Raw genomic sequence first — 21282 nt, 5'->3', positions numbered from 1 at the left:
GTACAAAATACAAATACCGTTTTTATTGCTTTTAAACACAGCAGCTGGAGCGCTGCTGACGCAGTCAGTGGGCAGCGGCAAAATGTGAGGCCCAGTGACTGTGCTCAAACCAAGTCCAATTTAAATTAAATTAATAAAACAATTACCCAACGAGCTGTGTTTGTGAATGAATGCAATGATCGAACATTGCTATTGCTAATAGCGAGCTAGCGCCAAACCTCACAACTACTGTGTCTGCGACAAAACAAATTTTACTCACCACTAGTACCACTGACGTTCATCTTCTCCACGTCGTTAGTACTCTTTTTTGCCCGGGTCCACATGACAATCCTTCGGTCACAGTCTCTTGCTTTGTTCACAGAGCCAGAAGAAGACATTGCTCTGCATTGATTTGAACCTACGGGGGGGGGGGGGGGGGGGGGGGGGGGGGTCACAACATCGCGTCACAACATTATGTTCTCCTATTGGCCACGTCGGACGCAGGACGCAGCAAAAGCGCGGTCTTTCCTGTTGTCCTGCGTCAACGACGTAACTTCGAACGCGTGAGACTGTGGTTTTCGGCGGGCTACCAAGGTCATAGCAATGGGGAAACTCACACAATTGAAAAAAATTATTAACGAGAATACCACTAAAAGAAGCGTCTTGAAGCTCAAGTGTCTTCAGAAGAATAAACTACTTAAAAGAAAAGTCAAATGCAAACTGTGCCATCGGGAAATGAAACTGAGGAGGAGGGTGAACTGTGGAGATCAATATGCTTGGTAAGAAATGTTATTTTATTAGGGCGTTTTCACTCTTGAAAATTTGCATGTAGGTTTGCACATAGCAAAACAGATATCACAAAACAGTTTTCTGAGTTTTGGTTCCACACAAAAATTAAAATCCAGACGGGGGCGCGCATCATGAACGCGGAATTTATTATGGTGAAATTTTACTGTTAAAGGAACAGTTATGGCGATCAGACTGATGTAAATACTTTATGTATATACTATAAATAGATTTGCCATGCGTAATATAACATTAATACAGAAGTCCTGACCAAAAGGCAGGTTTGGAAGCACCCTAGTCTGAGATTACGCTTAATATTGAATTAGTATTATTATTATTATGTTATTGTTTATCCTAAATATGGTTCCTTTTGTGTGTTTTTAAATGAATAAACCTAATAAATAAGAGTAATCAGCTAATTATAATTGTATTACACCATTTACTCTTTGATAACATGTTACTAACTAAGCTAATATTAGTACACGTGACAATGTGTGTAATATACATTATTCTTTGGAGCCTCTTATTCTGAAATAAGTATTTAATGTTTCTGTTCTTTTTTAAATAGGACCTGTTGAAGAGCAGGCAAAGCAAATCTCCATCAGACACAAGTCTATATTTAGTCATTCTAAAGTGCCCCTTAGATGCTGGATGCAGTTTATTTACAGGTGAGCATAAAAACTTAAAAATTATGTTTGAATTAATCTCTGTAAGTATGCTATCTTGTTGAATGTTTGAAAAATGTAATGTGCAGCGTAGCTAAATCACTGTTTTGTTTTCTTTAGATTTTCTCAGGGTCTGCGATTATGACAAATTGACATGATAGATGATACCACTGCAGCCAGTTCAACCACTCTTAGTAAAATGGCTCAAAAAATAAGGGGTGTTTGTGTGGCTGCAGTTCGAAGGATGAGACAGCGTACAAGCCAACAGATTGGTGGAGTGAGGGAATTTGTCGTAATCGATGAGAGCCATTTTCGTCACAAAAGAAAGGTGTGTAACAGTGATTCATATACTGTACTTTGCAAATCTATTTAGAGGTACTGAAGGCAGCATGCAGTCTAAATCAAAACAGTGGTGTATTGGTCTCCCGTCTTTCGGCTTTTCTTGGCAATGCAGGATTAGAACCAAAACCAAAACTGTAAACTAAACAAATTGGCCCTTATGTAATTTTTTATTGTGAATAAATCAGCTGTACCAATGTTATTAGCAAAACTAATATTTGGTTTAAACATGTTTACTTCATATCTGGGAACACATGTAGGTAATTTTTATGCAATATAAAAATATATACTGTTCATATAATGTTTAAATAGCTATTAATATATATTGTAATGTTAATTGTTGTGTGTGTTTATTCTTCTGTTTCTGCATTAGTATGGAAGAGGAAGAATGGCCGGTGGGTGGAAAAGAAGAAAGTGGGTCTTTGGAATGTTGGGTGTAGAACATCAGGGAAGGACAAGGCCTATTTTATGCCTTGTAGAAAAAAGATCACGAAGACATCTTGTTCCTGTGATTGAGCTTCATGTCAGAATTGGTTCATCAGTGATTAGTGATGAATGGCGTGCCTATCGTATTCTCTCAGCTCTGGGGTATGACCATCATACTGTCAACCACAGTAGGTGGTACGTAGATCCTCAAACCGGTGCTCATACCTAGCATCTCTAGAGAGGGCTTGGAGGTCCTACAAAGAGTGGATCTGGAGACTAAGAGGAAACCGCAATGACAGTTTACTTTCTGAACACCTGACAGTGATTGAGTGGAATGAATGGCTTGCAAAAAAACATCAATAAGGTGCGCTGGGTAGACTGATTCATGACATTTCAAGAAAATACAGGAAGTCATACAAAACCAGCACAAATGGACTGTTTAATCGTATGTTTAATTTTTTTACTTGATTTATTTGAATGATACACTTTTATTTAGATAAAACCCTTGATAGGAATTGTGTATTTGCAGTATTTGTACACAAAAAAATACAGGTATCCAGCCATGTTCTGTATTTTATTGACTGGGTCAATGTATTGTTTTTTGCATCTTAAATAATTACAGTGCATTGTGTACTTCTGTGTTGTGTCATTTATTTCTATAAATATGTTATAAGGTATATTTAACCCCCACTTTAGATAAGCTCACGCAAAATACTTTACTAACAAGTAGTGGATGCTTTATAACTACCTGTTATTAGTGTATTAAGGTATTAATAAGCATTTATAGCCTGTCTTTTGAAAAAGATATTTGTCCTTTGTTGCAATTGGAGATAGTCAGCCTTTTAGGGTCATTTATAAATGTGTTGTAAAACATACATACCCCATACTTTTAGATCTCAAAATACTCTATTAAGATTTAGTAACAGCCTGGTTTAATTATGAACTGCATTGTTTATAAAACATTTGGTAACACTTTACAATAAGGGTCCCTTAATTAACGTTATTTAGTGCATTATTAAGCATTAATTAATTGCTGAATAATATATGATTAATCAATATTATGCATTACTTAGCGTTAGTTTTCATATTAACTAATGTATTGATAAGCAAATAATTAATGTTACTACTCACCCTTACTTAATGCATTATTATGTGTTAACAAAAGTTGAATTATTTAATTATTTGCCATTATGTATGCATTACTCAGCATTATTTATGATGTCACTTAACATGTTAGTAAGCCCTTAAACATTCCTCAATTGTTTACTAATGGTGTAGATTTTAGTGAATAAATATTAAGTAATAGCTAACTAATACATCTACTAATTTTCCTACATGTGGCACATTACCTGGTTCGGCACTAATAAACCATTATTAATGTCTTAAGTAATCATTTACTAATGCTGAGCTGTGTATGTCGTCAGGTAGCCCTTATCTGATCTTAACTAAGGTATTACTTAACAGTAGCATTACTGAATGCTTTTTTGGACCCTTATTGTAAAGTGTAAACACTTATCCCCTCTGAAATGCATAAGAGTGGTAAATAAGCATTACTGAGCCATTATTAGTTAACATGTAGTTGAAGAAATCACATACAAAGCATTTAAAACATTTTATTTAGAACTCATCAAAACAGTCACATGGATCAACTCACAACTGAAACAACTGAACTGAAACAAATATTAACATTCAAGCTCTTAAAGAACATGAAACACTCTCTGTTAGTCTATCCCCGTCAGTCCCCCCCCCTCTCTCTTTCTATCTTTCCACTGTCTGTTCATCTAAACTTTCTTTGTTATGCGTAGGAGCTTTCTGGCATCTTTCATTTTTGTTATTTTAGCAAAAATGACTTGGTTGGCCTTAATAACCTCCTCACATCTTTGAGCAACCTGATCATATTCTTCTGGAGCAGCTATTGTAACCTCTGCAATTGCTGCAGTTTTCACAATAGTAAGTCTGTCTACTCCATACTTCTCAAAAGATTTGGCCATATTCTTTCCCGTCTGGTAAATGGCAAGGACTTTCTTGTACCGCTTCACCACATCACCTGGTCCTCCAACTAATATAGACACACAAAAACAACAAGGAATGTTTCATCAGAATCATGAAATTTGCAAGGAGAAAAACAATAGACAATCATCGTATTGTAAAGCTGTTTGTGTCCCTTGCAAAAAAATATCTAGGAAAAAAAGAGGTGGAGTGGTGGGGTTTACTTATCAGTAATCATGAATATTACAATACACAGTATTAGCATATTCATGTCAGGAAACCTGCAGTGCAATTTCACACACCCCTAAATTGGACTATGCTATTTCATCTAGGTGACCTTCTCGTCTGTCTGTGCTGGCTCACGTCCCCCCCCCCACAAAAAAAAAAAAAAAAAAATGACTGTGCCACTGTAAATCAATGTAAGTAGTTAGTTTACTTTCTCACTTATCAAAATTGCATTGTCTCAGGTGTTGGGAGTTTCGGATCATTGGTTTAGTCTTTGACTATAATGAAAGTACAATATTTCCCTCTGAAATGCAATAGAGTTGGAGTATAAAGTTACATAAAATACTCAAAGCACAAGTAGCTAAAAGTGTTCTTACCAAAAGTACAATACTTTTCTAAACGTATTCAGTTAGTTTCCACCAAGGAATATTGAGTATATTAATATTGATTGTATGTAGAAACATACAAACAAAACACATACAGCCCGAGCCAACCAAGAAATACACTTTACTTACCCCGCTGGCAAAAGTAACGTTTGTTTTTCTTCATCTTTTTCTCCTTTCTTGTCGCCCCACTCTTCTTTCTTTTCCATTTCCCCTTCTTCTTCTTTCTCTTTCTGTCCGGCGATGAATCGAAACTCTCTGAGGAATCAGGGCTGGAGTCACAGTCTTCCTCACTGTCATCTTCACTGTTGTCGCTCATCTGAGATCCCCTCATCTCTTCATTATCTCTGTCTTCTCTTTGTGACTGTTTAGCCCCCTTGAGACTCGCCAAAGCTATGGATGCAAGGATTAATAGTTAATCAACTTGATTGCTTATTGTTTATAGACACTTACAAAAACCAACACAGGAATGCCAAAAATCTTAAACACACATTGTACACATCCATCAATCTTTAAATATCTAAAAGTAACCTAGAATCATCACTTACCATCAGAAAGATGAGTCCTGTAAATGTCACGTTCTGTAGTGACATCCAAAAGTTTTTCCTCCAGGAACTCAGCATGTGCTTTCCACTTGTCCCTTTCCTCTCTGTTTGTCCATGGCAACCTTGACAGTTGGGGCCACTATCTTATTGTCTGAACAAAACAGAGGAATTCCAAAATTATCTAACTTTTTTCAATGGTTAACTTACGGTGCTTCATTCCCTAATGTCACTAACTCTCCTGCCTTGGAAAATATCCTCTCTGAGGGTACAGATGAAGCAGTGATTCCGAGGTACTTGGCTGCAAGTCTGCTTAAGGACGGGAAGGCTTGCTCGTGGCTTTTCCACCAAAGTAATGGGTCCTGGTCCCTTGGAACTGGCTTTTCCTCCATGTAGCGACGCATTTCAATAAGTGCATCAGTACCTGTCGTGCGGTGCTGTTGGGCTGCCAAAACTTGAGAGTCAAAATCAGCCCATATCCCTTTTTTCACTTGGGCAGAGCTGGAAGTAGGTGCAGGACTCCCTGGTGAGGCAGAGCTGGAAGTAGGTGCAGGACTCCCTGGTGAGGCAGAGCTTGGTCCAGGTGATGAGGCAGCTGCCTGTGGGCCTGCAGAAGACGACTCAGAGGTTAGGTGATAAGTTTCCTGCATTTCAGTGAGGAGTCGCTTTTTCATGTTTTCAACATTGTCTTTGTGACGGAATACTAGGTTTTTAAACCTGATATCCAGGAAAGTGCTTGCAGCAAGACTGTAGCAGGTTTCAATCCCAAGGAATCTGCGTTGAATTTGCAGTCCCAACTCTGCTGACAGAGAGCTACCTTGATGCTCAGTGGCTGCAGCTGCTCTGTGAAGTAGTGACACAAGGGGGATTGCTTTTGACACCGAGACATATTTTTCTGATGAGACCTCTCTTGTCACCTCTTCATAGGGTCTCAAGGCCTTAGCAGTTAGGTGGATCATGGAGAACTCTTCATCATTTAAGCACAGGGAGCTCTTCCCAAGTAGACAAAGGGCTGTGGTCCCTTCCCTCTGTTCGTGAAACCTCTCCAACATGTAGAAAACTGAATTCCACCTTGTTTCCACTGATTGGATTAATTTATGCTCTGCACCCTTCAGTTGTTTTTGGATCTGCTTCAGCTTCTCTGTAGCTTTTGCACTATGGTGGAAAAAGGAGACTATGCTACTGCATTTTGTCAAGAGCTGAACAACTTCAGGTACTGCTTTTATGCCATCTTTTATGACTAGGTTTAAGGTGTGAGCAATGCAAGGGTAGTGCTTCCACCCAGCCTTGTGAACTGCAGAAACCATATTAGCACCGTTGTCAGTAACAACTGCTATCGCCTTCTGAGTTATGGCCCACTCATCTGTTATTCTTTTCAGCTCTAGACTGATGATGTCTGCTGTGTGCTGACCAGGGAAACAAGTTTCCAGAACAAACTCTTGCATTTGCCAGTTGTCAATGAAATGACGAGATACAGTCAAATATGCTTCTGTGGTCCTTGAAGTCCACATATCTGTTGTGAGAACCACACTTTGTGCATGTTGCAGAGCTGCCTTTACTTTCTCTTTACAGCTGTTGTACAAGTCTGTAATTGTGCCTTCCATCATACGTTTACGGCTTGGGATTCTGTAGTGTGGATCAAGAGTCTTAACAAATGCTTTAAATCCTCTGTCCTCTACAATTGATATTGGCTGTAGGTCCTTGGCAATCATTTCTCCCAGACTTCTTGTAATCTCTGCAGCTCTTTGGGAGTCATCTATGAAATTAAATAGAAATTAAATAATGACATTATTTTTTATGTAAAAGGAAGTCTTTTTATGGTTCGTATAACTCACATACAACCAAAAGTAGACTAAATAGCTGCAGTTTTACTTGAAATATACAATTTAAGTAATAAACTTTAACTATTATACAATTTCAACTTGAAAGTTATACGGATTTATAACTTTTTTTGCAGGGCCCCCTTTTCATAGTCAATGATAATGTCAAGCCCCCCTCCTGATCCCAGTACCACATGCACCCCAAAGCTTAAAAAGAAACGTACAAAGAAATGTGCCACGAAATAGTATTTGGTTTATTGGCTGCTTCTTCATTAACTACAGTGAAAACCATGTCAGTGGCAAAAGGAATAATCAACTCATCTGCTATGTGAGATTTTTTAAACCAGGAAACTCTGCAAACTTCTTCAGGGTAGTTGATCTTTCAATAAGACAGATGCTGCTTTAGTAAAACATCTCTGCTATATATGATAGCTGAGTAGTTTATTTCTAAAGCAATCAACAGTCTCTTCTTTGTGTTCAAGATGACGAGTCTCCAAGTAGTGTTATTACTTGTTTGGCTTCATACTGTCAGATGCTGATATTTTAAAACATACAACACGCTGTGGTCTGTGTTCATTACCCACCATTGACCATCACCATTACTTGACCATTACCTGGTCATGCCTAGAAATGCAAGATGTGCCTCATCATATTTTCTTCTTTTTTTTTTTTTTTTTTTGGTAGTTGAAATCTCTGTTCTTGATTCATCAAGAGCCAAAGTAGCAAATTTGCCCATTGTTGCTTTCACAAATTTGTCCATGTTTTGCTAGCAGTGTAAAACTATAAGTTTTATTTAGCCTTGCCCGCCCCCCAGTTTGGGAGCCACTGACCTAAACTAAGGTCATAGTTGACGATCATTAAATAATTCAGAGCCTAATGTCAGTAGGTTTGGTAGTTATTTACATATGTCTAGGTGGGATCTCTATAATTGGTCAATTAGGCACATTTGACCCCATGCTAATTATACTAATTATGCTAATTTATACCTCTGTCATTATTTTGTATTCCAGGAGGTGTCAGCAAAGCAACTGCAAGCGCAGACGAGTGAAAAAGTCTGTTCGGTACAAGTCAATTTTCACAAGATCGAAGATTTCTCTATTTAATTGGATGAGATTTGTGTACAGGTTTGACTAATAATACATATATTTTGTTTGGTGTATGAATGTGTTACTCACTAAGCTTGTGTTATTACAATATTGAGATTATAATTTAATAAGTCAGACGGAGAACGGACAGTGTGTGTAGAAGAACATCTTTACTACCAAACTCCTCAAAGAATACACGTCTCAGCCAACCAGTGACACAGAACAACCACATGATGGCAGTAAAGTAACAAAGCTTCATCTAACATATCTAAATATACTAAAGTGATTTCTGGCTTTGATACTGTGACAAATATAGTTACTTTTCAAAACCATGCGGTGGCGTAGCTACTTCTTGGGAACCCTGTTGTTCATGAGCAAATAGAGATGACTACCTAGCTCACGTATTTAATATGAATATGTTGTAATCACATTTTCTTACTGGTGAAAATTAATAGAGCTTAAATAGAACTAGGAGTTACTCCGTGCAACTACACAATCTTGCTCGCAGACAAGACAAACAGTCTGAGCTCGGTAAACAAGCATACAAGACATGGACGCGCTCTTCAGACACCGCTCTGCTATGATTATTTATCATACCATATCATGTTGTTCATGATAGTCAATTATCCAAAAAATCATGCATTTTATCACAAAAAATGCCAGAGGTTCAGATGATTATAATTAGTAATAAGAAAAGATAAAAGCTCTCTAATAATGAATTCAGTTTTATTCACTCAACTATCACAGGTGCATAATGAAAGAGTTGGCTTAAAAAAACTAAAAAATAGGTAGAATGCAAGTAGTGCCATGTAGTAAGGATGGGCCTTTGCCCTGGAGTGTTTCATCCTGAGAAATCTATACGTGGTGGATTGATGCTTCTCCAGAATGATTCTCTGCTTGTTGAAGCTGTTGTTCCCTTACAGAGGAGGCACGCCAGCTGGCGTTTGAGCACCGTGGAGGTCTGGCCTCAGGCCTACACTTCACATATGACTTAACAAGGGAGACATGCCAGGGGTGGATGTTTGGCCAGTTCGAGTTTTAATTTTGGAAAAAATATCCTGATTTATATGTAGCTCTGTCTGTGAAGGAGTGACATACACCACCAAAGTTACATATTTATGTTACTATACTACCACCCCATAAAATATAAATAGAATGTTTCTGTGTTGAGGTATTGAGAGTGGACTGGCCGTTATCCCACTCACAGTAGATCCCAAAGTACTGATAATGAAAAAAATTACTATCAAAACAGTTTTAAACATTCGGTGGCAATATTTGTCTATATTTTAAATTTAGTTGACAACACTACACTCAGTACATCAATGAGAAGCCAAAACTGATTAAACTTACTGTACATTTAGCCACTGGGTTTTGACTAAACTTATTGTGTACTATTTCAAGATTCTCTCAAGGACTGAAGTTGCGCCAGCTTGATTTAATGATGGACAATGTTGCTGGGTCCTCAAGAACCCTTTCAAGAATGGCAAAGCAACTGAGGGAGGTCTGCGTGACGGCTATAGAGAGACTGCGTCGGAGAAAAGGACAGCGAATCGGGGGACGGAGGCGTTTTGTGGTGATAGATGAGAGTCACTTCAGACATAAAAGAAAGGTCATTTTTTATTTTACCTGCTACAAATTGTTAAGCTCAGTTAATTAGGACCTAGTCATGTGATGCCTGACATCCAGGTTGTGACTGGACGAGGCTCGAACATCTGGGCCAGTAACTGCAGGATTTTGTAATAGTGATTTACCTTTTCCATGAAAAGGTGAAATGGGTAAAAGAGAAAAGTACAGAAGATTTTTCTTCTTCCTGTTCCTTTCTTTAGATGGATAAAGATAGAGTTGTTTTCTATTTTCTTTTGTAGAATTTGAATGTTTTCATGGCCAGAAAACCTCGCCAGAAAAGAAATATTACAGTTTGTAAATTGTACTAAATATAACCATGTCACCAATGTGGAAAATATATATGTAGTATATTAAAAAATGATTAAAGGTTCAATATTTAATATTTGATCAGTATTTCAGAGTAAAACAATAACAATAATTATCAGAAATGTGTTTAGAAAAGAAGTTGATGTGATGTGAAGTTGTACTACATACACTTGTACACTACATGTTATATTCTATTCTACATATTGCACCTTTAATGAAAAATCATTTCCTACAATTTCTGCTAACAATATTTATCTGACACCATGTTAATAGCCTCTCCTTGCTTGTTCTGCCATTTTACCCAAAACATAGTATGGAAGGGGCAGGTTTTCCGGTGGCTGGAAGTGGAGGAAATGGGTGTTCGGGATGCTGGAGGTGCACTGCTTTAAAAGACGACCAGGGCAGCGCTCTTGAGGAGGGTCAGGGAAGCCAGTGCTTCGCTTGGTGGAGAAGAGGTGTAGGAGGGAACTGGTTCCACTCATAGTGCATCATGTCAAAAGGGGCTCATGTGTCATCAGTGATGAATGGCGAGCATATCGAAATGCGCTGCCTCAGCTGAAATACCGACATTTTACAGTAAACCACAGTGTCAATGCTGAGACAGGGGCCCACACCCAGAACATTGAAAGGTCATATAAAGAGACAGTATGGAGATTGAGGGGAAACCGCACTGAGCAGCTGCTCATAGACCACCTTTATGTCATCGAATGGCATGCCTGGCTTGGAGAAAAGCATCAACATGGTCCTCTAGGCAGGCTACTCCATGACATGAAACTGAAACACCGGTAGACTAACAGACAGTGGGGAGACTGACAGCGATAGCCTAACAAAGAGTGGGGATTAACAGACACTGGGGAGAGTGACAGGTGGAGACAGACAGACAGGTGGGAGACTGTTGAAACAGACAGGGGTAGACTGACTGACATACAGAGTTGAAAGATTTTGGTAGATAGATGGATAGACTGACTGAGAAATTGAACTAGAAATATCTAGGTATGGTTGCGTGTTCTTTCAGAGGTTGAATGTTAAGTTTAGATGAACAGACAGTGGAAAGATAGAAAGAGAGAGGGGGGGGGGGGGGGACTGACGGGGATAGACTAACAGAGAGTGTTTCATGTTCTTTAAGAGCTTGAATGTTAATATTTGTTTCAGTTCAGTTGTTTCAGTTGTGAGTTGATCCATGTGACTGTTTTGATGAGTTCTAAATAAAATGTTTTAAATGCTTTGTATGTGATTTCTTCAACTACATGTTAACTAATAATGGCTCAGTAATGCTTATTTACCACTCTTATGCATTTCAGAGGGGATAAGTGTTTACACTTTACAATAAGGGTCCAAAAAAGCATTCAGTAATGCTACTGTTAAGTAATACCTTAGTTAAGATCAGATAAGGGCTACCTGACGACATACACAGCTCAGCATTAGTAAATGATTACTTAAGACATTAATAATGGTTTATTAGTGCCGAACCAGGTAATGTGCCACATGTAGGAAAATTAGTAGATGTATTAGTTAGCTATTACTTAATATTTATTCACTAAAATCTACACCATTAGTAAACAATTGAGGAATGTTTAAGGGCTTACTAACATGTTAAGTGACATCATAAATAATGCTGAGTAATGCATACATAATGGCAAATAATTAAATAATTCAACTTTTGTTAACACATAATAATGCATTAAGTAAGGGTGAGTAGTAACATTAATTATTTGCTTATCAATACATTAGTTAATATGAAAACTAACGCTAAGTAATGCATAATATTGATTAATCATATATTATTCAGCAATTAATTAATGCTTAATAATGCACTAAATAACGTTAATTAAGGGACCCTTATTGTAAAGTGTTACCAAACATTTCATAACACACTATTTGTGACATTTATGATTGCTAACTCATGATTCAAAAAATGTGAAAATATCATTATTAAACAGATTTTACATGAGCTTAATAATAATTTAAGAAGCCGTTATAACTGTAGTTATAAATGATTATAAATGCTTAACTCATGATTTATAAAATCTAAAAATATCATTATCAACCACATTATACATGAGCTTATTAATAATTAATGAAGGCTTTATAACTAATTATAAACTAATTTAAAAGCTTAGTCTATGATTTATAGAGTATGAAAATATCATTTATTAAACCATTTATTAAACAGCTTATTAATCATGAGTAATGTCTTTATAACTGTAGGAATAAATGATTAACTAATAATGAGTAATGCTTTGTAAATACGTAATAAATGATCAGTTAAATATTTATTAATGCTTTAATAATGCTTTACTAATGCTTAATAGTGTGCAGTTATTATAAAGTGTTACCCAAATTACTGTTGAAATAGCGCTTATTGGCACACTTGACGAGAATGAAAACGATGATTTGCTTGATTTGTTTTTACAAATTGGGTCACGTTCCATCCCACCTGAGCAAAACACAAAAATAGTGGTTAAAATCATAGCTTATAAGGCAGTGTTGCAGGAAGCCAAATTCGTAATAGATTGTTTTTCTGACAGCCTGAAAGGTGAGGAGCAGAATCTATCTCATCCAGATAATGTGTTGAATTGGTACAGGTCCCAAAAAAAGAAGCAAACATAAAGGTAGCGGAAATGCTGCAAGACGAGTCTGTGCATCTGTCACAGAAAGAGCCATCAACATTCAACTACTTCCAGAGATACATCAAGAATGCAGACCAATGCAAGCTGGAAAGATTTCTGCCATTTTGCACAGGGTCTTTTGTTGTGTGCACAAAACAAATCAAGGTAACATATAATGTGGAAAACAGTTTTGGTAGAAGGCCTGTTGCACACCTTACCTTACACTTACTGTTCTTACCCAGAATTTCAAACAGTTTTTGAAAATGTTTTGTCCAATAACTTCCTAAACGCATTAACTTACAACTCCCCATCTGCTTTAGTAGATATAAATATGGGGCCATGATCACATTTTTATTGTGGAGACGTTACTTCGTACCTTCACTTTAAGAAAGTGTTTGATCAATCTGTAATGGCGGATTTTTGTAATGTATTCACTTTAATAATGTCTTTAATCGATCTGTTATGGCGACTTCATGACAATTTTTGACTTTAGTAAAGCCTTTAATCTGCCTATTATTGTAACTTTATTTTATCTTGACTTTAACAAAGGTTTGATCTATCTATCATGTCTGCTTTATATGATTTCTTTACTTTAATGAAGCCTTTGATCTGTCTCTTATGGTGCCTTTATGTTATTTCTTTACTTTAATAAAGCCTTTTAACTGTTTGTCATGGCATTTTTGTGTCATTTCTTTACTTTAATAAGGCCTTTGATAAATCTGTCATGGTGGCTTTATGCATTTTCTTGACTTTGGTAAAGCATTTGACCTATTTATCATATAAGCTTTATGTGGTTTCTTGAATTTAATAAAGCTTTGATCTTTTGTCATTGTGGCTATATGTCGTTACTTGACTTCAATCATCACGGCTTTATGTCATTTTGTGACTTTAATGATCTATCTGTTATTGTGGCTTTTTTATCTTGACTTTAATAAAGGTTTGATCTACATATCAAACCTTTCAAACCATCCTCTATTGCTGTGTTGGTGTGTGAGTGCGCCCCCTTGAGGTGAGGCAGAGTACTGTTTGCCTCACCTGCTGACTTTTCTCTGAACTTTATTGTACGATAAACGGGAATATTTCTCTCACAAATACATTAAATGCATTACAGACTGTAGAGAGTCATGGTTTATAACAAATATTTCTGTAAAGTTGATATTGGCTATATGCTGAGGAACAGAAAACGGCACGTGTCATGCAACCCAGTTTGTATTGGATGGCACAGTCAGAGCTGAGACAGCTCGCCCGTGCCTCCACCGGGGTTTCTGCATTGGATTTGATCGGGAAATACTCAAATTTGGCAATTTTTCACTGGTGAGCAGATGTTTGATTGTGACAGACCCATCCTGAACATCCTTTGTTCTGTATAATGAGTTCTTTTGTTAGGGTTCCTGTCTGTCTCTCCTGTGTGTGGTTCCCGGATTGCTCTAGTGTGTACGTTTGTCTCTCTCTGTCTGTTTTTGTTTGTCATGCCTGTATCTGGCCAGAAGGTCTACAGGGTTACTCCATGGCAACCATTATTACACCTGGGCTGATCACCACACCAGAATCTCATCCTGCAAACAAGCCACCCTCATTCCCAGCAGTATTTAACCACCGGATCATTTTACTATCCTCTGCCAGTTATCTTGCCTGGTACTTTGTGGCCTTAAATCTTCTGTTTTGTGATTGTTGCTAGTGATGGTTTAATTAAGCCCCGTGAATGTGTTGAATCTTTCTGGCCAATTGCATCGCCAAAAGTGTCATTAATCGAGGCCCCATTTAACAGCTCATTTGGTAGCACTGACATCTGCTGGTCATTTGATGTCCAGCAGTCCTGTAAACTACATATTGGTGGAAATGTAAACATAATGATGCAACTGTATTATAAATCTGTAAATATATTAAAATATATGAATCTATCTATCTATCTATCTATCTATCTATCTATCTATCTATCTATCTATCTATCTATCTATCTATCTATCTATCTATCTATCTATCTATCTATCTATCTAGTTAAATCTTATTGGAATGGATCATATACAATCATTCCCAAGCTGCTAATGTATTTTGCTTTTGTCGGTGTTGCATGTGTTGTATCACCTCACTGTTACCTGGACTTATGCAGAGCATTTCTTGCATTTTCCGCGGCTTTTTCAGCAGCAGAATCACACGAGACACTCGGGTGAATCAGAGAAAACAGGGCCTCATTTGTCTTTGGTCACGTGATGTTCAGGAAAATAATACAGACTTCGCATCAGGCTTCATTTGGACACGCCCCCTTTACTCGATGCAGGCTTTGGCGCTTTTGTGTCAGACGTAACATCACTAATTGTTGCTAGTACTAACGATTCCTGTTGTGTTCAGACTCCTGGTGAAGTTGATCTTCCCGGCCTGGTGAACCTCACCAACGTCCTGGCTCGGTTCCCACCTCACCAGATCTGTCCGCTCCACCTCAGCTCTCTGATCCCTACTGCCATCGGATTCTGGACTCAGCCTAAGGGACTCTTAAGCATTCAGATACTGCTCCTGTTGAGAATCAACTATACTGTGTTTTCTCAGTTTCACCTCTGCCTCCTGGGTCGTCTTGTGTCTGTGTTTAGGAGTCCAGACCATCTCTGCTTGACAAATCCTTAACATCTATGCAGAATTTTGAATTGTATTAGTGGCATATTTTAATTCTTAGTACTTTTTAAAGGTGTTTAAACATATTTGTGACCATTCATCTTGATTAAAGTTACTGGATAAGTCAGCCTCCCATTTTGAAGTTGGAAGATAGATTGAGTCTTCTAGTTTAGATAATAGTCTATATGTTTAGATAATAAGTTGTTTTGCAGGATGTCAGGGTTGTTCCAGAGGGGTGTAAACTTACATGGAAAAAGTGAGGATTTGGTTATTTTTAGAAATTCCCACCAAGCCACTAAGGAGGAACTGATATTGATGCTTTTAAAACACTTATGTGTTTTGATGGTTGAGCTGATGAATGGCAGGTCAGAGATAAACACATCCTCACACAATGCTTGCTCTACATCTAACCATGATTCATCCAGACTGCTAGGTTTAAGCCATTTGGAGATATACTGCAGCTTGTTAGCTAAGAAAACATGATTAAAGTCGGGTAGCTCCAATCCGCCTCTATCTTTAGTCTGTTGTAAAGTTTTTAGACTGATACGTGATGGCTTATTTTTCCATAAAAATTTTGATATATGTGAGTCCAGTGACTTAAACCAGCTGGAGGATGGTTTAGTGGGTATCATTGAAAACAGGTAGTTTACTTTAGATAGAACCATCATTTTAACTGTGGCAACCCTCCCCATGAGTGATATGGGTAAGCGCCTCCACCGTGAGAGATCATCCTCTATTGCTTTAAGTAGCTGGACATAATTTAGCTTTGTTAGTTCTGATAGCCTGGGGGAAATGTTTATGCCTAGATATCTAATGTTTCCAGACTGTATTGTAGTATTGGGTGTGTTTTGTAGGTCACAGTTAATGGGCATAATAATAGTCTTAGACCAGTTAATAGAGTATTCAGATATTGGTGAGAATTTGTTAATGAGGTTAGTTTCTCAATTAATATTACCAGTTATGATTATGGATATATTGCTTACATGATTACAACTGATACTGTTTTGCAGCCCATCAATGTACTTTGAAATAGGATGGATTCTGATTTCTGACATGTGACTCATCAGCGAGATACTAGTTAAGAAATAATCTAATCTAGAATAGGAATTGTGAACTAAAGATAAGACGGTGTGTTGTCTTAGTGTGGGATGGTGAGAGCGCCAAGCATCACAGAGACCAAGATCCTTCATGTTTTACAGTTTCTGAGGATTTCCAGACTCGATGGACTTTCTGTGGTTCTGTGTTTGACCAATATATAATGTTAAAGTCCCCTCCTATAATTACTGTGTTATCTGAGTGACCATAGAGTGAGGTGAAGAGGGAGTGAAAGAAGGAGGATCATCTACATTTGGACCAGCAATACATAACATTTTGAATAGATATTGTAACTATTATGAATCTGCCTTCTGGATCTGTGGTTGTGTTATTAATGTCAGACTTTAACTTTCTATTAATAAGAGTTAACAAGCTGAATACAAATGTCGAACTTGGCTGTTGAAAGAAGATCTATTGGTGTGTTTAATAAATGAGTTTCTTGAAGGAGGACAATGTCTGCCTTCATCTCCTGCAGCTGATTGAACATCTTTAATTTCTTTTCCCTTGTACCAGCTCCACGCACATTCCAAGTAACACACCTCAAAGTGTCCGACATCTGACAAATAAAAAGAGAGCTACATGCATTTTACTGAAGCTTGCATGTGTGCGTCCCACTGTCTCTCTGGATGCATGTATATCTGCCGGCTGAGTGTGTAACATGGATCTGTGTATTAAATGTCTGCATGTGTGCTTGTGCTGTTCCCTCGTTAATTGCATATGTGCATTTGTGTGAATTATGCAAAGTGCTGATGTGTGTCAGCACTTTGGGCCTGATGTTCAAGCGTGTGTGTGAGCAGCAAGTCTCATTAATATAATGACGGCAGGATTACCGTTAACCGTGAAAGGGTTGGAAAGAAGAAGAGTGAGAAGTGAAAAGAAGAACTATGCCAAAGGCAACAAATAATTAAAAACACATCCATGTTGAAAGCAGTGTAGTGGAGACAGGCAGTGGATTTATTGTTAAATAAATTATCTTTATGGCAGTTTCATGCATTGACATGATCTACTAAGAATGTGAGAAAATTAAAGCACATACCAATACGTCAGTAGAGCCATGGAGTGATGTCCTGGTCGCAGTACAACTGTCCATTAATAAATCATTTATCCACCACGATGGCAGTACAAGTGCCTTTGGTGATAGATTTTCTCTTGATGGGAAACAGGACTCTTCATCGGTCCAGAATCTCTCTCGAATATTAGTCGTTTACTCCGAAGATCGTCCCCTTCAGTTCACAGCCCTGGTTCTTCACCTGGTCTGCTGGACCTGGGTTTCCTCCCGCCCAGACGATGGACTCTGTGAAAGGATTTGTTTTTCACCGTTTCCCCCGGGAGCTTCAGTGGGTTTTCATGAAGTTTTTCACCGTAGTCTCGGTGTCCTCCTCCATCTGCTCTGGAATCCCTGGAAACACCAGATTCTCTCTCATCGATCATCGTTTTATTGATCTTCTTATTTTCCTCATAGAGTCGGGTCACGCCCTCGCTGAGGGATTTTACCAACTCTCTGAGGCCAGTGTTCTCCACAGCGAGGGTTTCTACCTGCTTCTGGATAAATTCCAGCAACTCATGTAGCGCTTGGAATTGATTTTATAGTTTTCGTTTCCCTCTAAGAACCAGAAGCAGCTGCAGACTCCGCAGATCTTACTTCATGTGGAGGAAACTGGGGAAATGGTGAAGCTTTTTTCTAGTTGTATGTATTTGTTGTTGCACCAGTTTTGTTGTAGAAGACCAATTTTTCTCACTTTTCTAAAGGAACACAAGGTGGTTCAGGGCTGCAGGAAAGCAGCACAGTGGCTGGGGGAAACAAATCTTCTTTTCTGCAAAGGTGGAGTTGCCTGATGTGTTGACGATGGGGGAGGAGAACGTGGCAGACGTAGCAGGTGTTTTTATAACTACTTGGTTCTACATGCAGCTTTATCTTTTCAGTTTTAGAAAACCTTCACAGTCACTGAATCCCAGATCACGGAAAAAGCTGAATCCTGGATCATGGAAAGAGCTGAATACCAGATCATAGAAAGAGCTGACTGCTTTGCAAATACATGTAAAACTATACAGCAATTATTATTTGAATTTAACTGAACTGTAAAAAAACACACTAATCTACTAACTTCTTCCTTAAATAGCAGGATTTTCCAGAAAAAACATATGGAAATGACTGCAGCACCTTTATGCTCACGGTGAGATACATTATGTGTCTGGTTAAATCTTTAGACTGTAAAAAGATGGTTTTGTCTATTCAGACATATAATAGGATGATGTAATATGTCTATGCAAGGTATGTTATGACATCCTATTATTTGTCTGAATAAAAGAAGAAAAAACTCATATCATTAAAATAAGAAGACAAAATAAAAATTTTGGAGCACCTGACTGTAAACCTGCTTATATTAAATGTTTTTATTCATAGTATACCCTGTAGACTGTACTGGATGTACTCTATGACTTCTCCATTGTAAATAGATCTACTTATTGATATTAAGCTGACTAAATCCCTAAATTGTATTTTGGGATATAGTGTTAATTACTCCCCCAGATGGACATGCCAGCATTGAGGACATGGTGGGTCATCATGTTAATGGAGAATTTAGACTTTGGCAGGTTAGAATTTAAGCATTGACATGATTAGACAGTATTGTCTCTTCTATACAATTATTTATCAATGAAACCACCCACCCTCATTTCATTTTATTTTATTTTTTCTACTTTAGGCTATGGCAAAATGTTTGCCCATGGACAGAGTCCTCCTGAGCCCTCTTGCGAGGTGACGTGCCACCAGTGTTAAAATGAAGAAGCGGACAGTGGATGATGTCACCAAGGTCTGTAATGTGTGTGTTTATGCTCCAAATCAGCTAAACTTAATATACTTTATTTTATAGTTTTCGTTTCCCTCCAAGGACCAGAAGCAGCTGCAGACTCCGCAGATCTTACTTCATGTGGAGGAAACTGGGGAAATGGTGAAGCTTTTTTCTAGTTGTATGTATTTGTTGTTGCACCAGTTTTGTTGTAGAAGACAAATTTTTTCTCACTTTTCTAAAGGAACACAAGGTGGTTCAGGGCTGCAGGAAAGCAGCACAGTGGCTGGGGGAAACGAATCTTTTCTGGCAAGGTGGAGTTGCCTGATGTGTTGACGATGGGGGAGGAGAACGTGGCAGACGCAGTAGATGATGGAAACTTAAAGCTAAGTTGGTGTGTTTCACAGATGCAGCACAGCTATAAATGGAAATAAATGGAAATGGAAAAAACATGGAAAGACTAAAAGTCAGGTAAAATTAATCCAGTAGTGCTGTACAGTGTTAAAGCAAGATGTCAAAATATTGTATATTAGATGCTATGTGTTACTTTTTCTGTAAAATACAGAAACTATTGTAAAGTTTTTCATTCCTTTATTTTCTTTTTTATTCTGAACGTGTCCAGACAAAACTCTGTTAGAGAAGTGCTTGTGTTGTAAGCAAATCAGGTTTTTGTAATGTTGCCAGAGTGCTTCCCAGAGCTGATTAAGAGATCAAAGTACCTTCTTAGTGATCCCATTGTTCCTGCAAGGCCAACCCATAGAGATAAAACACACACCTCTCCTCCAGAGACTCTTCACACCTGCTGGTTTTCTGTATGACCTGATCTGTATGAGAGTGTGATTCAGCATGAACAGACTTTCTCACCTGGGTCATTGTCAGAACCACACCATGATACAGGCTAATTCTAATTAATCTGGTTTTAAATGGTTTTCACTTCAATGTGGTACAAGGTTTTTAAAATCTGAACTCAATTTAAACATTTGATATTGAATACAATGAAAACAAAAGTTTGATGAGCAGAACCGACTATGAAAACTGAAACTAAACAACATTTTAAAAAAAGCAAAACTGAACTAAAAAACTACAAAACAGTAAGTGCTGTGTTGTCATGTCATGTTGTTATTAGTGAAAAAAAATACATGACATCCAGCTGAAGGTCTAAAGACTTACAGTTCAGTAACACATACTGGGCTGATCATACGCAGTTATCAATATTTTCCATATTAAATCAGCTGATTGTGCCAAAAACAATCAAAGGATATTATTAATTGAAAAGTATGTGGTTCCTCATTTATTGTGGGGGTTACGTTCTAAAAACACCTTGCGACAAATTAAATCCACGAAATGACGGCCTTATCAATTCTTCACAATTCAAATGCATGTAATGTACTGTAATGAACATTTTTAACATTCTCACACACTTTATACACTCTCATAAACCTACATATATTTAACAATGTGAATTTCTTAATAATTACTCACCCGGTAACATATATTACAGCTTCTCTGCTGGCGCTGCGTCCCCACCCTCGTCTGTAATGTCATTTTTTACAGAAGGCCCGGGTGTTGCTGTCTTTTTCAGAGTGAAGAAGATGGTTATGGGAAGTTGCTGGCGCTCCTTTTTTTTCTGGGCGAGAATGTTCTTCTACACCAACATGCCACTTTCGATGATTTTAGAGAACTGTAATGAGTGGTACATCAAGGGGTCCCACTCTTGTGCAACTCGCTGAAGTTCATTAGCCATTCTGACCATGGTTGCCAAGTGTTAATCCAACCTCCTCCTTTTCTTCAACACATCACCTCATCCTCCTCTTCCTCCTCTTCTTAAATTAGATTAGATTAGATTAGATTAGACTTTATTAATCTCACAGTGGAGAAATTCACTCGTTACAGCAGCTCTTGTTACAGAATAAAGTGCAGAAAGCAGACAGAATAAGGTGAACATGCATCACAACAAGAAGGTGCAATATAAATTATTTACAAGAAAAGAAGTCAAAGAAAAGCAAAAAAT

The 21282-nt window shown here is 37.8% G+C and overlaps 2 long non-coding RNA genes across 2 annotated transcripts; one reads left to right on the top strand and one right to left on the bottom strand.

Moving 5' to 3' along the window:
* Positions 1–449: 449 nt before the first annotated feature.
* On the bottom strand, positions 450–20589 carry LOC121645392. The gene is made up of 4 exons (XR_006011417.1): positions 20579–20589; positions 17644–17647; positions 11582–11585; positions 450–628 (listed from the first exon to the last, which is right to left on the bottom strand). It is a non-coding gene; the product is annotated as an uncharacterized LOC121645392 (long non-coding RNA).
* On the top strand, positions 7986–10562 carry LOC121645391. Its single transcript, XR_006011416.1, has 3 exons — positions 7986–8278; positions 9641–9848; positions 10484–10562. It is a non-coding gene; the product is annotated as an uncharacterized LOC121645391 (long non-coding RNA).
* Positions 20590–21282: the final 693 nt, after the last annotated feature.

The sequence above is a fragment of the Melanotaenia boesemani genome, chromosome 9 (genome assembly GCF_017639745.1).
Source record: "Melanotaenia boesemani isolate fMelBoe1 chromosome 9, fMelBoe1.pri, whole genome shotgun sequence".
Classification (NCBI taxonomy): Eukaryota; Metazoa; Chordata; class Actinopteri; order Atheriniformes; family Melanotaeniidae; genus Melanotaenia; species Melanotaenia boesemani.
Note: the sequence above shows the minus strand (reverse complement) of the source record. Positions and strands in the feature narration are given on the sequence as shown.